Here is a 19,266-nt window from a genome sequence, read left to right as displayed (position 1 = left end):
AATATATGTATGAGATTTAATTAAACAGATTCAAGTGACCAGAGGGACTAGGAAGGACTGTTGCAGCGGCCAGCAGAAGCTGGTGCATGGTCCCAGATAAACACCTAAGTAAGATTTAGTTGTCGGTGTGGATTCCCAGTGGATATTGGTGCAAGCTTCCCCACGGACAGTGTGTTTCTAAGTCCAGATGAACGTGTTCTCACCGACTCTTTCCATCTGAGCAAAAGTCCACACCCGTGCATCACATCTATATAATAAACAACCCATTGTGAGGAGGGGCGCTGGCAGGCTCTAGAGAGAGCGCAACCTCGGTGCTTCTGCTCTGCATTGGAATGTGTGCCCCCAGGGAGCAGAAATCAGCAGGCACCACATTGGAAAAGGAAAGGAAGAGCCCTAAGATTCCTTGAGGAGTTGACCATTCCTCCAGGTCACATTCTCCTATTTCCACTTCAGTTTCCCAGCAGTCCTGTTTCTTTATTGGCACAGCCTATGGCAGAGCTAGGGCCTGCTTCTTAAGACCTGTAGGGTTTATAAAAAGTCACATTTATCTATTCATTATTATTATTATTGCCATTAGTTTTTTTACTGATGTATATTTGACATGAAACATTACATCCATTTGTGTGGTGATGGATGGTGACTGCACCCATGGTGAGAACTGAGTAACATACAGAATTATCGAATTCTTGTGTTGTACCCCTGAAATTATTCCTGTCATTATTATTTCATAAATCCATTTTATCACCTAGGCTCTATTTCTGTGTCTGGTGGGTTTTCCTTGTTTCAGATTGCGCCATTTAATTCAGTGACTCGTTGGGGATTTTCGTAGAAAAAAAATGAAATTATAAGTGTAGGTCGATGTGTCTGGATTCTTTATATGGGGGTTATAGGAAAGGTAAGAATGAAGATATGTAACGAGTGTTTACTGCAGGTCAGGAGAGATGCAAAAGGTTTTGTATGCACTATCTGATTTAATACCAGAGCTCCGCCAGGAGGGTATTATTTTTGTTGTTCCATTTTACAGATGGGGGCTTCTATTCAGACTTTTTGAAATGAACAATTGTAATGGTGTCAAAGCAAGCTCCTGGGCAAGAAGAAAACACTTTCTCATCCCGCAAAACATACTTCCTCCTCGGACATTTCTTCTTCCAATCTTTGTCCAGATGCACTCAGTAATCAGTATATGTACAGTCCTATACTCCGCTGTTTTCGTTTACTGTAGTCATAAAAATTTGATTTCCTCAATCATCCCATTCTCACGTAATGACTGCATACACCTAATTGCTGTAGTTTAGTAATTTCCCTCTTTGGGAATATTAGATTGTTTTCATTTTCTCTTATAGACACTACTGTGATGAAAAACTCAGTGTAAGTACTATGTTTTATCCTGAATTTCTTAGGGAAAAGTCTTTCAGTCAAAGAATAAAAAAGCTTTTGACTCATGAAGTTTCTGAGTTAGAACTATTTTCATGGGCGCAAGTAGTGAGCAAGACTGAAACACTTATTTTGGAATCTTAAGAAAAATGGTATCTCTTTGTAGGTCTGAATTGGGGGGTTTGGGGGTATGTTTAAAGATACAATTCTTGAATGAATATGTGGGGATCATTGATCTATAGAAACAGACACAAGGCCTAAAGAAGGATTCTTTTGGCATTACTTAAATTCTAAGATGGGTAAATTGGGCTTTGGGGAGGATGGTGTGTGCAACAAAAATGTTCATTCTGCATCAACATGCATTTCTTGAGAAACTGCCATGTGCCAGGCCCCATGGTGGTCATCAAGCCTCTGACAGTGAAGGTGATAGTCTGCTCATTTCCTAACATCACTAAAGGTCATGTCTAAGGGTTTTTGTTGTTTTGTTTTGTTTGTCCTTGAGACTGTGCTGCAGCATACCCTCAGCCTCTAGTATCTCTGAATCCTTTGTTCTTTTGCTTTCCTGGGCTCTGACGTATTTCTTCAATGCAGCCCCAGACATGAAGGACAAAGAATATCTTACTCTCAGAAAGACATATGCATAGATATAATTTCTGAGAATTCCTGAAACCATAGTTTTCTCCTCCCATCTCTGTTCTGGTAGGATTTAAGAAGCCTTTTTATGTTCCTGGAAAGAAAGTACCTCGCTCTGTAGTTTTGGGGATCCCTACATCATCTTATCCCTGTCATATATAGCTTAGACTGCATCTAACTACATTTATCTTTTCAGCACTTCATGCTAAATAAACCAAACGCAGGGGTTTTGGACCTTCCATTACAGGAATATCCTCATGTGGAAATAAAATGCAAATTTAGATACATACCATGATTCGTTAACACAGTACACTCTACCTGCAATTTTCATAGGTAGAGAACCATTTTGGTCCCTTTAGGGAGCCAAATATATAGAATTCCTATTTAAAATGTAATTCAAAATTGCATTTTAACTTTTCACCAAATTCTTCCATCCCGGAAAAACCTACTGATTTGTTGATAAATACAATTTTATTAACATATTGTATATTACTCTCTTTAAAAGTCTGCAATGTAAATGTTTTTTAATGCACTGATGTTGAAACACTTCAAAGGGGAAAAATAATTGTTTAGTAAGTATTAGATTGGTTTAATGGCTTACCATGAGATCAAACTCTTTACTGGTCAACTGAATGTTTCACTTTAAAAAATATTGTTAACATCATTTTACAGGAATATTATTAAGTGTGTTACCAATATACAATTCAATTTCAGTAAGTTCATTAAGGTATGTGTGTTTATATCTACCAATCAATTGATCAATCACACTTCTATATAATTTGAATTAACTGATTTTTTTTCTGAAGGGAAAATTTGTATTAGGATTTAGAGATGTCTGTCTCTTTATCTAAAGTTGTGTAAGTTATTCTTAGCTGCAATGCCCAAATTAGTTCCTCATAAAATTCTCTGCAAGTATGATTTGAACTTATTTGTAAGGCTGAGTTCCAGGAATGGGAATTTATAGAGTACTCTTGCTGATGAAAAGGGGATGGATGGATACAACTTCATAATGTCAGAATACAGTTTCCAGGGGTTGACCTAAGACTACTTAGCCATAAAGCTGTCTCCGCTGGGTAACAGTCTGTTCACAGACATGACCAAGGTAATGCAGATGTGGAAAAGAAAATACAAAGGCATCTGAAAAAGGAGCTCTGATAGGTTTTTTTTTTTTTTAATTCTCCTTAAGTTTCTAATATCCCATATCCTTAACACTGCGATTGAAGTACTCTCTGTTGCAACCTTACACATAGCCTCCTTTTTGAACTCAAAACCTAGGAACTACATGTCTGAGATCTGAATGTATTCTGGGTCTCAAATCAATCTTGTCACTCCTCAGAAAGCAATGCAAGATAATAAGTAGTATTCACCTGATTGCTTTCCTGCTCCGAGACAGCTGGTGACGCGTGTCTTCCTGATAACCAGGAGTTTCAGATCTAAGGCAGGGATAAAGGGAAGCTGGGAGCTCGCAGAATCTAAATTTGACAGTCGATGGCTGAGGAGAGGGTCAGAAGGGATAGAATCTGTGACACGTATGAGAAGGGAACAAAATTTATCTGCTCTGGTTGCAATGATTAGATGTCTCTTTGTCTGGCTTTCTTACAGCGGTTGACTGATTGTACCCGCCAGCTGGCTAATATCATAATTAACAAAGTTGCTACTATATCTGCAAAGTTTAATCGAAAAATTTGCCAGCGATATGATGGCATTGTCACAAAGATCACAAGGGACACGGAGTTGACTTTTGCTCAAGGTGGAATGGCAAAGCCGTATAGGCAAGATGAGAAATCGTGAACTTGTTCAGCCGAAGGTACGTTTGTTTGCTTTTTCATAATTCCACACCTGGGCTTTCTTATTCAGATTTTTTTTTTTGTTGGATGGCTTGTGGATTACGTTTTGTTTTGTGACCAAAATGATTTGTAAAAAGATCCATATGCATCTTGAACATTTACATCATATTCTCTGAAAGCTTTGGGTTTTTTTCCAAATCTGGGAATTCAGAACTATAAATGAAATGGCTTTTGATGCAGAGAATAGAGTATAAAGCAATGTTTTGCCTGTCGTTGTGTCTAACCTTTATCGGTTTTCAGATTAACTGTTTGTTAACAAGTATCAATTGAACCTTTTATATTGTGTAGCCTTGGATTCATTTTGCTCAAAAATAAGAGCCTTTGCTCTGCTTTTTCTATTGTGTTAACCTCGTTATAGGGGTGAAAAAAGTAAGCATAGTTATAGAAGATGTAGAGGTCCTATTTCGGTTTCAAGAAATGCTCAAAGCAGTTGGGAAGGAAGGCTGGGGTCTTGACTTTTGTCAAAGTAATTGGGGCTTTTTACAACATTTAGAAAGACCAGCATATCTTAAAATCATGCTATTCCTCAATGCCAGTCTGGCCATTGACTGTCATACCTGTATTTTCTTTTTTACTGGGATTTGCTTTGCTTGATTGAATATTCAGGCTCTGGGGAGTTACCCAAATTATAGTCATCACATATTGCTAATTAATGAACTTGAATATTAATGAGAAGGAGTGTGTGCCTCTGTGTATGCCTGTGTGCTTCCTCAGAGTACAAAGAGAGAGGAAGGTTTCTCAAAAATGATGCAGAAGGTGAAGTTTGGGCTGTTTATGCTGTGTCACATCACCGCTAGAATACCAAAGCAATCAATCTGTAGTATAATTGGGACTTACCCCTGAGGTTCTTTGCTTCCCTCTGTGGTCGTCTAGACCAGTATATCATGGCAAAAATAAAGCAAAATTGTGTGTTTGTTTGTTTGTTTTACCAATGCCATTTGCTGTGTGTATTAATAGCAGTTTTTAAAACATAATGAAATGACATTTTGGAAACGAATGCATAGCAATGCGTATTTTTAATAAGCCCATTTAAACTTTCTCACGGCTTTATTCCTAGTCATGGGAGACTAGATACTCTGAATATATTTATTTGAAAATATGAAAATCAAATTTCATATTCTCAAAACTTAAAAAATGAGCCACTTATGAGATTGTGAATTTTAAACTCTTTAAGTGTCCGAGTAATAGAAAAAAAAACTGTTGAAATTTTGGCTAAAATTTGACTCAGCATATTTCCAATCTTCACTAAAATTTAATGACGTTGATAAGAAATGCTGGAAGTGGAGGTTTAAGATATCATTTTATTATATTCCGGATGTCATTTTCGGAAGAGAGTGTTATTCTCATGAGAGAGAATCTCTTTTTTTCTTTGACTTTGCATTTCTCGCCTCCTAGTATCTGGTACATAATAGGCACTCGATAGATATTTATCGAGTGAACAAATTAATGAATTTAAGTCTTTCTGCTGCTGTTCAAATATGGTTAACATTTGCTTCCTCCAATCAATAACTTTTGAACGTAGTAAACATTATGGATAGAAACAAGGAGATGAATGGCATAATCACAGACAATAGGGAGGATTAAGTTCCTAAAATGATATAATGTTGTTTTAACCTAAACCTCCATAACATTTTGTGTCATTGAGATTTCCTATTGTAAGAACTCAGTTGGAGTAGCGAAGGTCTATGAGGATTAGAAAAAGCCAGGAAAGTGGTTCACAGCTGATACACCCGTTCTTTTAAACAGGATTATCTCCTGAGATGTGTAGAAATGAACTCTTGTCAGAGTTTCAAAGGAATTAATATTTTTGGTAAAATGTGCTAATGTAAAGAGTTAGAAGATTAGTGATGCATAATGAAAGCAGTGCGTTCTTTCGCATGGAAATAGGAATATAATAAATGTCCTGCAGGTGATTGGGGCTGTAGCAATTTTATTGAAGATTAAAGTTTGATTGACCTTTGTTAGGGTGATTAACCCTTCTGAAATTAAAAGCTAGAGCTGAATTATTCTGGCCAATTTAAATGCAAACATTGAGCAGGTCGTATGTCATTCAACTAATAATAATTTAAAAAAACCCTATTTTAATTTTCATTTTTGCACTTCTGAATGGGATGCTGCTTTGGAAGGATCATAGCTCTGGCGAGAGCATCCCAGTGGCAGGGAATATGGACTAATGTATAGATAATTGGGAGCACGTGGGAAGCGTCCCAGGCATCACTCCTATCCAAACATCAAAACCACAGCCTCAAAAAAGGCCGGGAGCCTGAAGGCAATCTCCACACACTGAAAAATGCGTGCTCTCAATAGAAAAACCGATCTAGAAATGTCCTGAAGAGGTTAGGAATAAATAGCAGGGACATCTCTATTCTAATCCACTGCTAGCCACCTAAACTGGATATTATATCCGTGTTAAATCTGTATGACATCTCCTGTAAATGGAGGCTTTGTGGTATGGTTGCTTAGGAAGCTGTTTGTTGCAAAATGTTGATTTCTTTCTAATGTTTAGAATTTCGTTGCCTGTGATCTCTGAGAGTCTATAAATATATTCAGTATCTTACATTAGGTCCAAAAATGTTATAGGAGGAGTGAACTCTCGTTGTTTACAAAGTCATGTAATGGGTGGGTTTTATTTTTCTTCGTTAAATTTTTCAGAAAATTTGTGAAAAGTTACATATTCACGTCACTGCAAAAGCTGTTGCTATTTTTCATATCACGTTAAATTTTTTTATTCCCAAGTCAGTGAGTTGTTTAAGTCCCACCACGTAGTGAACAACATCTTCCTTTTATGTGTCTGTGGACTATTAAAATGATAATACAGGTTCTCTTCATTCTATATCTAATTTACTTCTCTCTCTTTTCATCAAAGCATTCACTCTGAACATGTCAAGGGACGAATGTCCCAAGTATTATAGTGTAAAAATTAAGAAGCCTGAGGTGCTATGGTTTATTTTTGCGCAAGCTTTTCATGTACCCTTTTTAGCATTTTTTTCTGAAAGATAGACTTCTACCCCAGGCCTATGTAGAAAGTCAAAGATGAAATTCCTGTGATAGAGTGAGAGGGAATTCAGTTGGCTACGTGACGCTGGCACCCTCCAAAGAGTGGGGTGATACCTTGCAGTACAGATTAATAATCTGTTTGGCTAAGATCTGTTTGCTATAAAGATAATTTCCTAATTCTTAATCGTGGGGTTGGTATTCAACCATAAACTGTAAACAAATATGTTGTTCTGTACCTTGCCTGATAAAGTGTATTTTATTAGCTTTAGGTTGGGTACATTAAATTGTCCAACTTTTTAAAAACCCAGTTGTTCCGTGATAATACTTTTCTTATTAGAGACACTCCTCACTAAAACAAACAAACAAACACTACTCTAAACTCAGTCTCTAAAATAAGCACTATTCATTCTTCAGCTGTAATTCAATAATCCCCTCTAATTTGATTATTCTTATTTTACCTCTTACCAGAACTGAATGAAAATAATTGGGCGTTAAAATTTATTGTAAACATGACATCCTCTCAGCATAAAAAACGAATATGCCAATCTACTGATAGTATCTTCTGTGTGTTGCCCTCAGTTACCAGCAATCTTTCCCATAAAAGAAAATATGGCTTGAGAAGGCGAGATTCGTATTGTCTTGGCGTAGAGAAAAGATGTGCTGAAAGAGCAGAGGCAAATAAGATTATATTTTGTTAAATCCCAAATCCAATAATTTGTTTTGCTTCAGTGTATTTAGAAGACATTTTTATTTCTTTGTTGCCTTTGTTTCTGGCAATCTGTTCGCCTCTAATCCACCCAGTCCCAGACCTGACATTTTCTCTTATGGCTGCAGAAGAACATTCTTTACCATTAACAACCAAAATTAATCCTTTTGATATTTTCTTGGGCCGCATATTTTAGTAGGAGTCCTGGTGCTTAAAAACCAGACTCTCTGTAGAGTGACCAGTGGTGTCGTTTTATTAACTGCATCTTGTATGGTTTGTGAGTCAATAATTTAATGCCACAAAAATTTAGAGTAGACCTACTATGAACAGTCAGATGGTGCCAAACCAAAGAGAGACAACAAGTGGCAAACACAAGGTTTTTCAAGGTGTTATTCTCCTTAGCGGGCTGTGCTTCTAGAATAAAATGATTTGGTTAACGTTGGTCAAGTGAATTTTTTCTTGTAGTTTGTTTGACAAAATCATAAAGATACCCCGGATACCATAAATGCTCCGATGTTAACTTCCCAGCTAATTGTGAAAGTTCTGAAACATCAGTTTACGGGTGAATTGGAAGGTGACCTACTGGAGGGTAGTGACTTGTAGCCTGTTGAGGAGGTGCATTCCATGCCACTTGTTTTCACACCACTTCTGCATAGGACTTTGGAATATGGAGGACTGCTTGATAAAATAGCTTCTGACTAAATGCCTTTAGCATTAGTCTTTCTGGAGCCATCACCAACTAATCTGTATGGGGTGTCAGCAAGAATTATTTGGGTACCTCATATGTACCACGTATCCACTCAGTGTAGCCAGGTGGGCCCATGAGTCACATTTTCTGGACCAGAAACTGAGACTGGCTTGGAAGCAGGTGCCATATTTCAAGGCCTTCTTGAAACACCAGAGCTAGTGTTGCCATATCCGTAGCATCCCACTTTGCTGAAACTTGGTGACTGTGAGCATGGGGATTTGAGATGATTGTAAACTCTTCTCTTGGACAAAGGAATTTGCTAAATTGCAGGGACTACAAGGAAAGAAGGAACTCTCCCCTGATTTGTTCCTAAGGGAGAGAAGAGGTGCTTTAGAATGACCGAGATTATTCATGGACATATCCATGCAATGAACTTGACTTGGATGCCTCATTTCATGGAGACTAAAAATTGTCCTGCCCAAATATTAATCATTTAATTCATTGAAAGTCAGCCAATAGGCTTTTCTTTTAAAAAATTATCTTTAAAATGTTTGTAATTAACTGTCTTTCATTTGAAATGTGTAAATAATTCTGTTGAACCCAGTGAGAGTCAGAGGTATCCCCACCTCGCCTCACACACTGTCATTGGCTAAGCAGTTTAACAACCCTTGATAAATGTGCCTCCATGTTTTTATGATCCCTCCTCCTGAAACTGCATATGAGTCCAGAGTCTGTCAGATTGCTCTCCCATTGGGAATTGCCCAGTTGCTTATACCAAATGAGTTTAAGTGAATATGTGAAAAAAAAAATATATATGTATATATATATATATATGATATTGTATGGGGTTACTGTAATGTGAGAGAAAGCCATCACGCTCCTCTGGCAGAAACAATTATTGTCCTCCTTTCCTAATTCATTACGAGAACAAAAGAGTTAGCATGGGTTAAACAAAAAGTAAACCTTTGCAAAATTAGCATAGGAGGTTCTAAAAGTTTGGAATTGACAGATCAATTTTCAGTTGGAGAGTTGGTCCACTTTTAAAAAGTTGATTCTTTTGGTCTGTGAACCCTCAGAGCTTGGGTCAGAGGGGTGTGATAGGTCTAAAGACATCTCTGTTTCTGCCCACAAGGGCATAGGAGAGTGCCTGAGACATGGTAGGTACCAAGGGAGTGTTTGTCAAACTGGATCATGATTATTACCATCAAAATAAAGTTAAGGACATTGAATTCAATATTTCCTTATAAAGTCCTGGGGTTTGCACTAAGAAAGAAATCTAAGTTTCAGAGTTGGAAAAGAGAAAAGGGAAATTGAGATAGATGATAGATGAAGGATAGATTCCCATATCTACTATAGAATTCTTTTGAGAATGACCCAATTTTTTTTCTTTACTTTGACTTTAATGCTTAAACCTGTCAATTTCCTTCCAACCTGAATTGTTAGTTACTGGTTACTGCTAACTTGCCAACAGCTAAACTAGTTTTTCTCAACTGACTAGAATAATCAAAATTATCAGATGGTTTGATGTTTATAGGAAAATAAGAAAAATGATTCACAATATTCATTTTGAAAATGAATGAAAAGGCGACTAGAAGGCATTGTGTAGAATCAGGGGAGGGATGTAAGAGTATTTGCAGGAAAATTAGAAATTACTCTTGTGATTCTAACTGTAAATAAAAGTCAAACAGTAAAGTGTATAAGAAAACGAGAGCATCTTCCTTAAGAGATGCTAAGCAAGATGGAAGAACAAGTTTGACCAACATCTTCTAAGTATATAAATACTTGAGAATTCATTAACCATTTGAGTCCTGCTTGATGATGATTAAACCCTTAGGCAGATGTGAATCAACTTCTCTATGTGGAAACATTGAGAGAAACATTTATGAAAAATATGATCCAATTTCTGAAAATACAGGCCAATTAAAGTTTGAGATTTAATTTAGGAATTTTGACTCTGTCTGCATGATGTATATATTAATGATGATTTCTCTCCCCTCATTCTTCATCTTCATAAGCAAAGGGAGATTTTTTTTACTTATTGACATATTACTGAAGAATCTAGCTTTTCTCCAAAATTACACATTTTTTGCATAAATGTGCCTAATTACCTGAATTCAGTTTTGATTAGCAGTGTTAATTGATGCAGCTGTGGATGGTATCTGTTTACCTAAATTACCATGTGCAAACAGCAATATGTCTGGAAGTGAATATGCTAAACTGAAAATACTAATTAGCTAAGACAGATTGTTATTCAAGTCACATCGTGGAGCTTTCTAATGAAAGCCTAGATGTGTCAGGGTTTTATGATATTCAGACAGAAATGTCTATATTACATATGATTTCTAAATTTAATTCATAAGAACAGATGGGATGTCAGCCAGGGTTCTTCTTTTTTATTCCCGTATTAATGTGAATATTTTACTCAACTGGCGATATATTCATGTGTTTTTTTCCTAAGAAACTCATCGTGTGCTTTGACAGTGTGCCAGCCCTGCACATCCAGACTCATCTATTTCTTGACCAATATATTCCCAGATTACATCCACCCACTGTCCCAAAGATGAAGATAAATAGAAGACCTTGCAAATTTAATCACATCAACTGGTTAATTTAATGAAATCCAGTAGTAGAAAGGTTAGTTAAACAGACAGCTTCCAGTGAGCAGTATTTTAGGGGTGTTTTCTTTTTGCATCCCAAATAAATAATAGTAATAATAATATTTTGATCATAGGGTGCTTAGGAATCCCTGAGCACTTTACAGTACTGGAAGGTAAGTTCTCAGTGCCTTCACGTTGTCTCTCATCTTCGACCATTTAAAAATGGGTTTCAAAGTCATGCTTATTTTGAAATGCCCAGATTTTAAGTATTACAGCTCTTACTATGTCTTTGATTCCCATTACCTGTGTCCTAAAGCATGACCTGCTTTGCTTAAAGTTTCTCTCCAAAGAAAGCATTAATCTTTTACCATCTGCTGTGGCACTCAGGGCTCATTAATGGCAAGGTGGCTTCGAGGTACCCAAAGATGATAGTACAAATCCTACACATCAAATCGTGAAGAATAATGGACCCGTCCTCCCTTTCCCAAGGGGCTGAATAACTGTGCTTAATACATAAGAAGTCTCTTCTTCCCAAAGGCTTGAAAATAAGGCCTCTTGACTCAAACTTAAGAGTTTAAGATCCCTTATTAGGTATTTTAAGATGCCATGAGCAAAATGGGGATAATTTTCATGATGCAAATTTGAACATAATTATAGTTTGGCATATTTAATTTAGGTTTAAGTGAGAATTATAATTACCAAAAATCAAATTATTTCCATTATGCTAATTTCTATTCCCAAAGTTTTGTGTCATTTGGGTTCTCGAAGATAGGTTTAGATCCAGCAAAATTACAATCAAATCTAGTACTGAAAATAAGGAATTTGTGGAAATGACTCTACTCTTGTTACATTTTGGCTATAGAAATGTTAAAGTACAGTGAACTGGCCCCAGATACCATGAAGTCCTCAAAATAACCTAAATCAAAGTTGAGAAAGGGACATAAGTCCTGCTTGGACCATTGATCTTCCATTTTCTGTATTAACACCAGTTAGTTGTAACATAGCATTGCCATTTGCTTTCTAATCAATGAAGCTCACCCCAGTATTTTTTTTTTAAATAAAACTTATGTGTATTACAATTATGGTTATTTAATAGCATGCTTTAAAAAGTCACCTTTAAAATTGTCTTGCCTTTAATTATCATTTTGGCATTTGCCTTTTCAGAAATGCCTCATATAAAATCCCTTTATTCTGGAAATATTTCTTTTTGAGAACTTGGGATTATTTTGTTTCCCAGCAGCTAAAGGTAGTTTGCCACATGTTCTGTGGGTAGTCTCAGGGAGTTCATTGTTAAAGAACCAAAATATGGGTGTGTGGATGTGTGTGTGTATACATACTTTCATAAAATCACCTAAATGAAGGGTTGAATGTAGACACTAACGTCCCCCAACCAGTTTGATTGTGAATGTGCTTACTGCCATGCTGCTACACTCAGTAAAGCAACTTCTGAATAAACCTAAGCCCTCTTTCAGAGCAGAGAGAAGAAGGAAAGTTCTCCCTGCCAAGCTCATCCATCTCTTCTATTATCAGTGATGTCTGGGGCACTCTTTGCTCATCATGAGATTCCCTATATATTTTAGTAAAAGTTTTTGTTTGTTTGTTTGTCTTGTCTCTTTGTGCAGATGTGAACTTACTTGGTGTCAGAATCTCTTCCATAATCTTTGTTGACTATGTGTTAGCATTTCTACACAGTAACCTTAAAATGGGAAACCAGGTCAGTGATGTGAAATGTAAAATGGAGTTACGGAGTGTTATCAGACATTGCAATGAATTGTCTTTAGGCAAATCACTTAACCTCAGTGTGCAAATTAGTTAATTTTAAGAATAAATATAGCTATCTTTCTGATTTATTAAGGATTTATCACTTGTGCCCAAGGTTCAATAGATCTGTAAATGAAGTGTATGAATCTTTTCTTTGAACTCTAATTGGCATGTGGGGGAAGCAGGTCAGACTGAGTTAAAGGCTGAGAGACTTAATCCTTTGAAGAAATTTTGATTTAGTTTTATTACTTCTAAGTATTGCTAATGTATTCTAAGATTAATTTGACTCTTTGAGTGCTTCGTGTATGCTGGTTTCTTTTCAAAGGGTTAGACTATAGACTCCCTGAAGGTTCTCTTTTGCTTCTTGTTAAACCTTCCCCTGTACCTTGCATAGCTGTAGGACATGAGAAGTGGTATGCACACAGTGGGAGCACCTGCTGGATGCCTGGAGTGAACTGTGGGTACCAGTGGGTCCAAATCATGGCCATTCACCCCATTTACAGCTCAGTAACCTAAATTATAGGATATTGTGTATTTCCTGGCCCAGCTGTTGTAAACCCTCTGAAGATATGTTAAAAAAAATTTAAAAAAAATAAAAAGTTAAAGCTCCTGGTTATTTTTAGAAAGTTGCATGTTTTTGATCAGTTCATGTTTGGTCAAAGGAACCCTAATATTTTACAAAGAACAGAATTCATTTGAATTTGCTCTCGGATAAGCATAGCATATGCTACACTTGAATTAATGCAAATTTCGGATGAATAAGATTTGACCTGGTAAGCAAAGCTTTGTAAATAGGAAGACCTGAAGATTTTGCCTCTGTCATTTGCCAGCAATGTGGCCTTGGGCGGCATTTCTTAATTCTTTTCGGGCCTTAGTTTACCCATATGCAACAGAGAGATAATAATACATATCTAGAGTGGTGTTACAATGAATAAACCACACAATGTATATAAACACATTAACTTAATGTGTATCATCAAGTTGGCACTTAATAAATAGTAGATATAATTATTTAATAAAACACGATAGCTCTGCATCAAAAACCAACAGAAATTATTAGAGAAATTTTCTTATTGTGACATTCATTAACTCTTAAAGTCTTATGCAACAAAGTGATTCAAATTTCCCACCAGTATACATACAAACCCGTTTTGTACTGGGTGTATATATGTGCATGTGTGTTTCTTTACATGCACATATCATTTACATAAGAATGAAATTAAACACCTGTCTTCTCAAGGCGATTTATACAAAAACATATATTCCTTCTGTTCATATAATGTCTTACAGCTATGTAACATTGCATGGCTCAGAAGCAATTCTGTACACATGATCATATGTGATCTTCACAATAATGAGATAGGACAAGTGACATTACATTTTTCTTTATAAATGATATAGGCAGAGATGTTAAAGAACTTTCCCAGAATCACCTGCTACAGTGAGGGACAGGGAAGCAACGAAGGTTCAGAATACACTCAGAGACTTTTTCTGGACTGTTCAGGAAAAAGAAGCTATTAATGCTGTTTCTCCATGCAACAGTAGCAGAGTAACATCCTATGTAAATATTACCGTATTTAAATATAGGGCTGAGGATGCGTATATTGTGAAATCCAGGACATTATCCATGTTTTGACAGGTGGAGTGGAATTTGTTTCTCCTCGGTAAACATGTGTTAAGATATTCTGACTCATTGCCTTGTTCACAATAGTTAAAGATTACTATTTCCATCCTTACTACTAGGACTTTTGTAGAAATGAGGTGAGCTATATTTTGAAAAGTGGGACCAGGAATTTAGGTCTCTTTCAGGCCTGGCCAAGAGCCCAGAGGTGGAAACATGGGTACATGTGTAGGGATTTCTTATGAAATTAGCACCCGGAGCCAGATTTTAGAAAAATCTGTTCTTCCTTCATATAAGGAGCTGGTAACAGGAAATGGAAAAATGACCCCAAGGAAATCATCTCATTCATATGCTACTTGTTATGTTGGGTTAAACTATTTAACTGATTCCACGAATATTTCACAATACCTTGTGTTTGTGAGGTATCCCAAAATATACTGTAGGAACGTAGAGAGGATAAGACACGATGTCTCAAGGACTTCAAATAACTATCTTGTTATTATGTACCTACTATTGCATGTATTATGTACTTCCTATTGCAATAGGATATAGTTCAAGTGGCAGATTCTTCCTCCTTTAATTCTAAGATCTTAAGTAATACATGCATTTGTTCATGTATTCATTCAACAAACATTTATTCCTCCCTGCATGGGTGGTAGAATACAATGTGGTCTCTGAAATCAGATGGCCTGGGTGTAGGTCATTGGTTCTCCACCAGTTAGTGGGGGGGCAAACTATTTGACTCTTCACTTGCTTGTCTTTAAAATTAAGTTGATCATAATAAGATAGTTATGGGGGTTAACAGTATCTGTAAGGCATTTCCCACTGTGTGGGGCACACGCAAGTGCTGTCATTTCACCAAGGGTGTGTTCCTTCATTCAAGGGATGTAAAAATAGTTGGAGTGGACAGACACGCACACCAAAAGCAACTCGAGAATTCTACGTGGCATTTAAGGAGGTACAGTCTAACGTGGTCCAGACTCCACCAGTGCTGACAGAAAGTAGAAATAGGAAAGGTCTTTTCGAGAGAGGGAAAACGGTACCAGAAATATTTTCTGAGCAGTGTGGTGTCTGAATTCTAACCATGCCTTTGTCGGTATGTGCGGCCTGATGAGCATCTCCCTGGAGACCACTGTTAATTTAGGAGCCTTCAACATCTGTGCAGTTTAAATAGGACCAGAGCCCAAACCTAAAAACACAAAGAACACAATTTCTTATTAAGTGTGGTTGAAGAGGACAACATCCTTCCCTGGGCTTTGATTCATGAACTACATGGACCCAATGGAGGCTGGGTTGTTGCCTTTTTGGGATAGCAGGCATGGTAGAATGTTGGTGTATTTGGACTTTTTCAGGGTTCTTATGTCCAGAAATTCCAAACTAGATTTTTGTCATTAGCTCGTCAGGCTTGTCTTAAGCCCACTTAATGAGGTCTGGCCGTGGAATGTCTTTTATGTTCGATGGCCTTTGTGCTGAGTCTCAGCTACTCTCAACTGTGGCAGAGAAGTTAATGAAGATACCACAGTGCTCGCTTGTCTGCTGCTTTTGAAAACACACCTCGTATGTGTTTGGGTATTTAAATTCTGTTTTCTAGCTTTTAGGGTTTATATCCTCGTGGTGCATTCAAGTGCTATGGAAATAAGACCAGATGGATGTGACAACCAGCCATTCGGGAAATTACATACACACTACATTTCAGAAAACCAGTGTACATATGTCTATCTGGATGCGTTCATATGCTGGATTATTTTTGTTGCAGCCAAATGGTTAAGATTTCAGTGAAGCAGTTACCTAGAATGTCAGCCTGAGAATTCCTCTCTGAGGAAAAGCAGGGCCTGTGGTGAGCTGTGTGTCAAACACAGTGAATGTGGGGACAGAGTAAAGGTCACCCCACATTTCTCTACCTTCCTTCAGTTTTCTCTGTAGCACAGACTATGTAGTTTTACAAACGATGTAGTTTTCTTTCTTTCTTTTTTTTTTTTAAGATTTTATTTATTTATTTGACAGAGAGAGAGATCACAAGTAGGTAGAGAGGCACCAGAGAGAGGGTGGAAGCAGGGTCCCTACTGAGCAGCGAGCGTGATGCGGGGCTTGATCCCAGGACCCTGATATCCTGACCTGAGCCAAAGGTAGAGGCTTAACCCACTGAGACACCCAGGCATCCCTGTAGCTTTCTACATAGTATAGTACAGACATTATATTATTAATTTTTTTTTATTGTCTACCATCCCCCCGAATGGAAATTATATAAGGAGAAGGAGTTTTTCTGCCTTAATACTGTAGTGCTTGGCACATAGTAAGCACTCTATATATGATAATGAATAAATTGGCTATCGCTGAGATAGTGAAATGGTATTTAATCTCCCCTTGTGCTAAAAGCCTACATGACATGAAGGTTATCTTTTGTCTCTGAAATGATGAACAGATCATTGTGAATAATGGGGCTGATGGTCACGGTCATGTCTATCACTCACACAGTGTTTGCTCTGCTCCAGGTACTAGTCTGAGCACTCACAAAGACCTTTGGTGTGGAGGCTGTTACTCTCTCTATTTTCTGGAAGGGAGTCTGAGCACAGAGACTCTCATGTGACAGAGCCAAGATTCAAGCCCACCAGGCTGTTTTTCTATATCTTATGAGTGATCAAAGGCTACTTTCCGGGTTTGAAAGTAAGTCTTCCAGGAATCTATCTATCCTTTCAATTAGCAAAAAATCTACAACCACAGTTATTTCTGTGTTATTCTTAAATATGCTGCTCAGTGCAACCCAGTGGTGCAAGGACTAGGATGCCCATTTTACTCTATGAGTAGAAATCTGGAAAGGCAGTCACATCTCCGACTTCGTATTATTCTCTCCATCGAGTTTGCCCATCTACTTGCTCTTCTGTGGAAAGGAAAAATGATGATAAATGCTGTAAATAAATACTCTGAGTTTTTGTGCTTGTTAAAATACTGTGTTAACAAGCCCCAAAACATATTTTCAAGCTAAATGGAAAGATTGGTATTGTGGATTCTACCTTGGCTTACTCAATGTTTACTCAAGTTTTATTCTCACTGATGGACATGGCAACAGAATATTCAAATTTAGCTCTGAAATTGAAATATATTATAGAACTTTCAGCAACAAATATGTCTGCACAATTAAGGTTGGTTAAATTAATGTTGAAGATTAGTTTCTGTACCTCAGCCCAGACCTCCCAGGGTGGTGTAGGCTTTGTCCCCAGTGAGTGCCAGAAGTCAGAGTGGACAGTATATAGAATGCAGTGTATTTATTGGTCACTGCATATAGAATACAGTGACCAATAAATGTTCAGGAGAATGGCATAGTTTTCAGGGATAATTTGTATAGTGGGGGAGCAGTGTTCTATTGCGAAAGGGACCATATCCTCACAAGAATTGGGAATTTTGTTCATGACCTGTACATTTTCCTGAAACCTCTCCTGTTGTCCACCCATATAGCCATATTATCTTACCACTTCATTTTTCTGATACCCCTTCCATTCAGTCCAGGTGCCCAAATCTGTCCTCCTACCTCCCTTCTCTTGAATTTATCAGTTCTATGAAATCCCATTCAAAAAATGACATAGCCTTATTGGGGCTTACCTAACTCTATCCATTCTTTTTATATAATATGCACTTATATGTTATACATTCTTGGTATTACCTAATAGGGTAGAATATATCAGTTCGTGCCCTACTACCTGAACAAGATGATTCACACAAAATGTTTAACCATAAGAAGCATATGGTAACAAACCCCAATAAATGGCATCTATTATTAGGCATCAATTCCTTATAAAGATATTCAAATACATTGAAAGAAACTTGGAGAATTTAATTTTACACAAGAACTTTTGGATGAGCTCATGATCTTTCCCATTCTGGGTCAGATAAACAAAATCATATGTTTCTATTAAATTACATTCTCAGACTTAATCATCATACTGAATCTAGTATGGTTCCTCATATCTTCTTTTTCATATATTATAAAATTGGCTGGTCCTCATGTAACAATTATCATCATCATGATGATAACCATATCTCAACAAAACACAATATTTACTGCACACTTTCCAATTTGTAGGGCACTTCCCCTTATATTTTCTTCTCACAGCGCTCTGTGGTTGACATTGCAAGTACAGGGGAGACAAATCATATTGCTAGTGTGGGACAGATCTAAGAGTCAGACTCCAATTCTCAGATTGCACATCATAGTGAATAAATGGGAGCTCTATTCAATCATTAGTACCACAAAGAATATTTAATTACACCTGCAGGCATGTCCCACCTTCAGAGAACAGATTTTAGAAAAAATATTTTTGAACTAATCAGTGATTGAGGCTGACCTTAAGGAATGTAAACATTCTCTCCTGTATCTCTCTAGATGGTGGCTGTGGAAAGGGTTCTCAGACACTGGCTTCCAGTTGCCCCCAAGCTCTTCTAGCAGACAGAAAAGCAAGCAGGTAATCAGGGTATGGAGCTAAGAATATTTGCTATTTTATCAGAACTCAAATATGACAAGGCCAGAAATATAGAAGATTGTGGCATTTTTAAAAAAGACTTATTTTTTTAAAAGCACTTAACAGCTTATAACAAAATTGAGAGGGAAGCGCAGAGATATCCCATATACCCCCCTGCCCTACTCGTGCATAGCCTCCCTCACTATCAGCATCACTAGAATGGCACATGGTTTTTACCAAGGATGAACATACATTGACACACCATAATCACCCAAAGTCCATACTTAACTTAGGCTTCACTCTTGGTGAGGTACATTTTGTGGGTTTGGACAAACATATAATTACATATATCCATCTCTCTAATGGTTGCATTGCACCGTAAATCCTCTAGGCTCTATGCTCTGCCTAGTCACCTCTTCCCCTCCTCACACCACCTTTGGCAAACACCGACTTCATTTCTGTATCTGTAGTTTGCCTTTTCAATAGCATCATACGGTTGGAATCTAACAGTATACACTCTTTCAGATTGGCTTCTTTCAATTAATAATCTGCATTGGAGGTCCCTCCTTGTCTTTTCATGGCTTAATA

At 37.3% G+C, this 19,266-nt stretch overlaps 1 protein-coding gene across 2 annotated transcripts in view; it reads left to right on the top strand.

Annotated features, from left to right (window-relative positions):
• Positions 1 to 19,266, top strand: part of LOC309868967 (uncharacterized protein) — a 67,345-nt gene that overhangs the window by 34,587 nt on the left and 13,492 nt on the right. Inside the window, exons 5-6 of one of the 2 annotated variants that reach the window (XM_082739239.1) lie at positions 3,610 to 3,814; positions 16,717 to 16,807. The gene's annotated coding sequence lies outside the window, so the exon portion shown is untranslated. Of the gene's footprint in view, positions 1 to 3,609; positions 3,815 to 16,716; positions 16,808 to 19,266 lie in introns of those variants that run through there. The other variant, XM_082739238.1, reaches the window with a different exon arrangement.

The sequence above is a fragment of the Mustela nivalis genome, assembly GCF_964662115.1.
Source record: "Mustela nivalis genome assembly, chromosome: 7".
NCBI lineage: Eukaryota > Metazoa > Chordata > Mammalia > Carnivora > Mustelidae > Mustela > Mustela nivalis.
The sequence above is the reverse complement of the archived record's forward strand: the minus strand, read 5'-3'. Positions and strand labels throughout refer to the sequence as shown.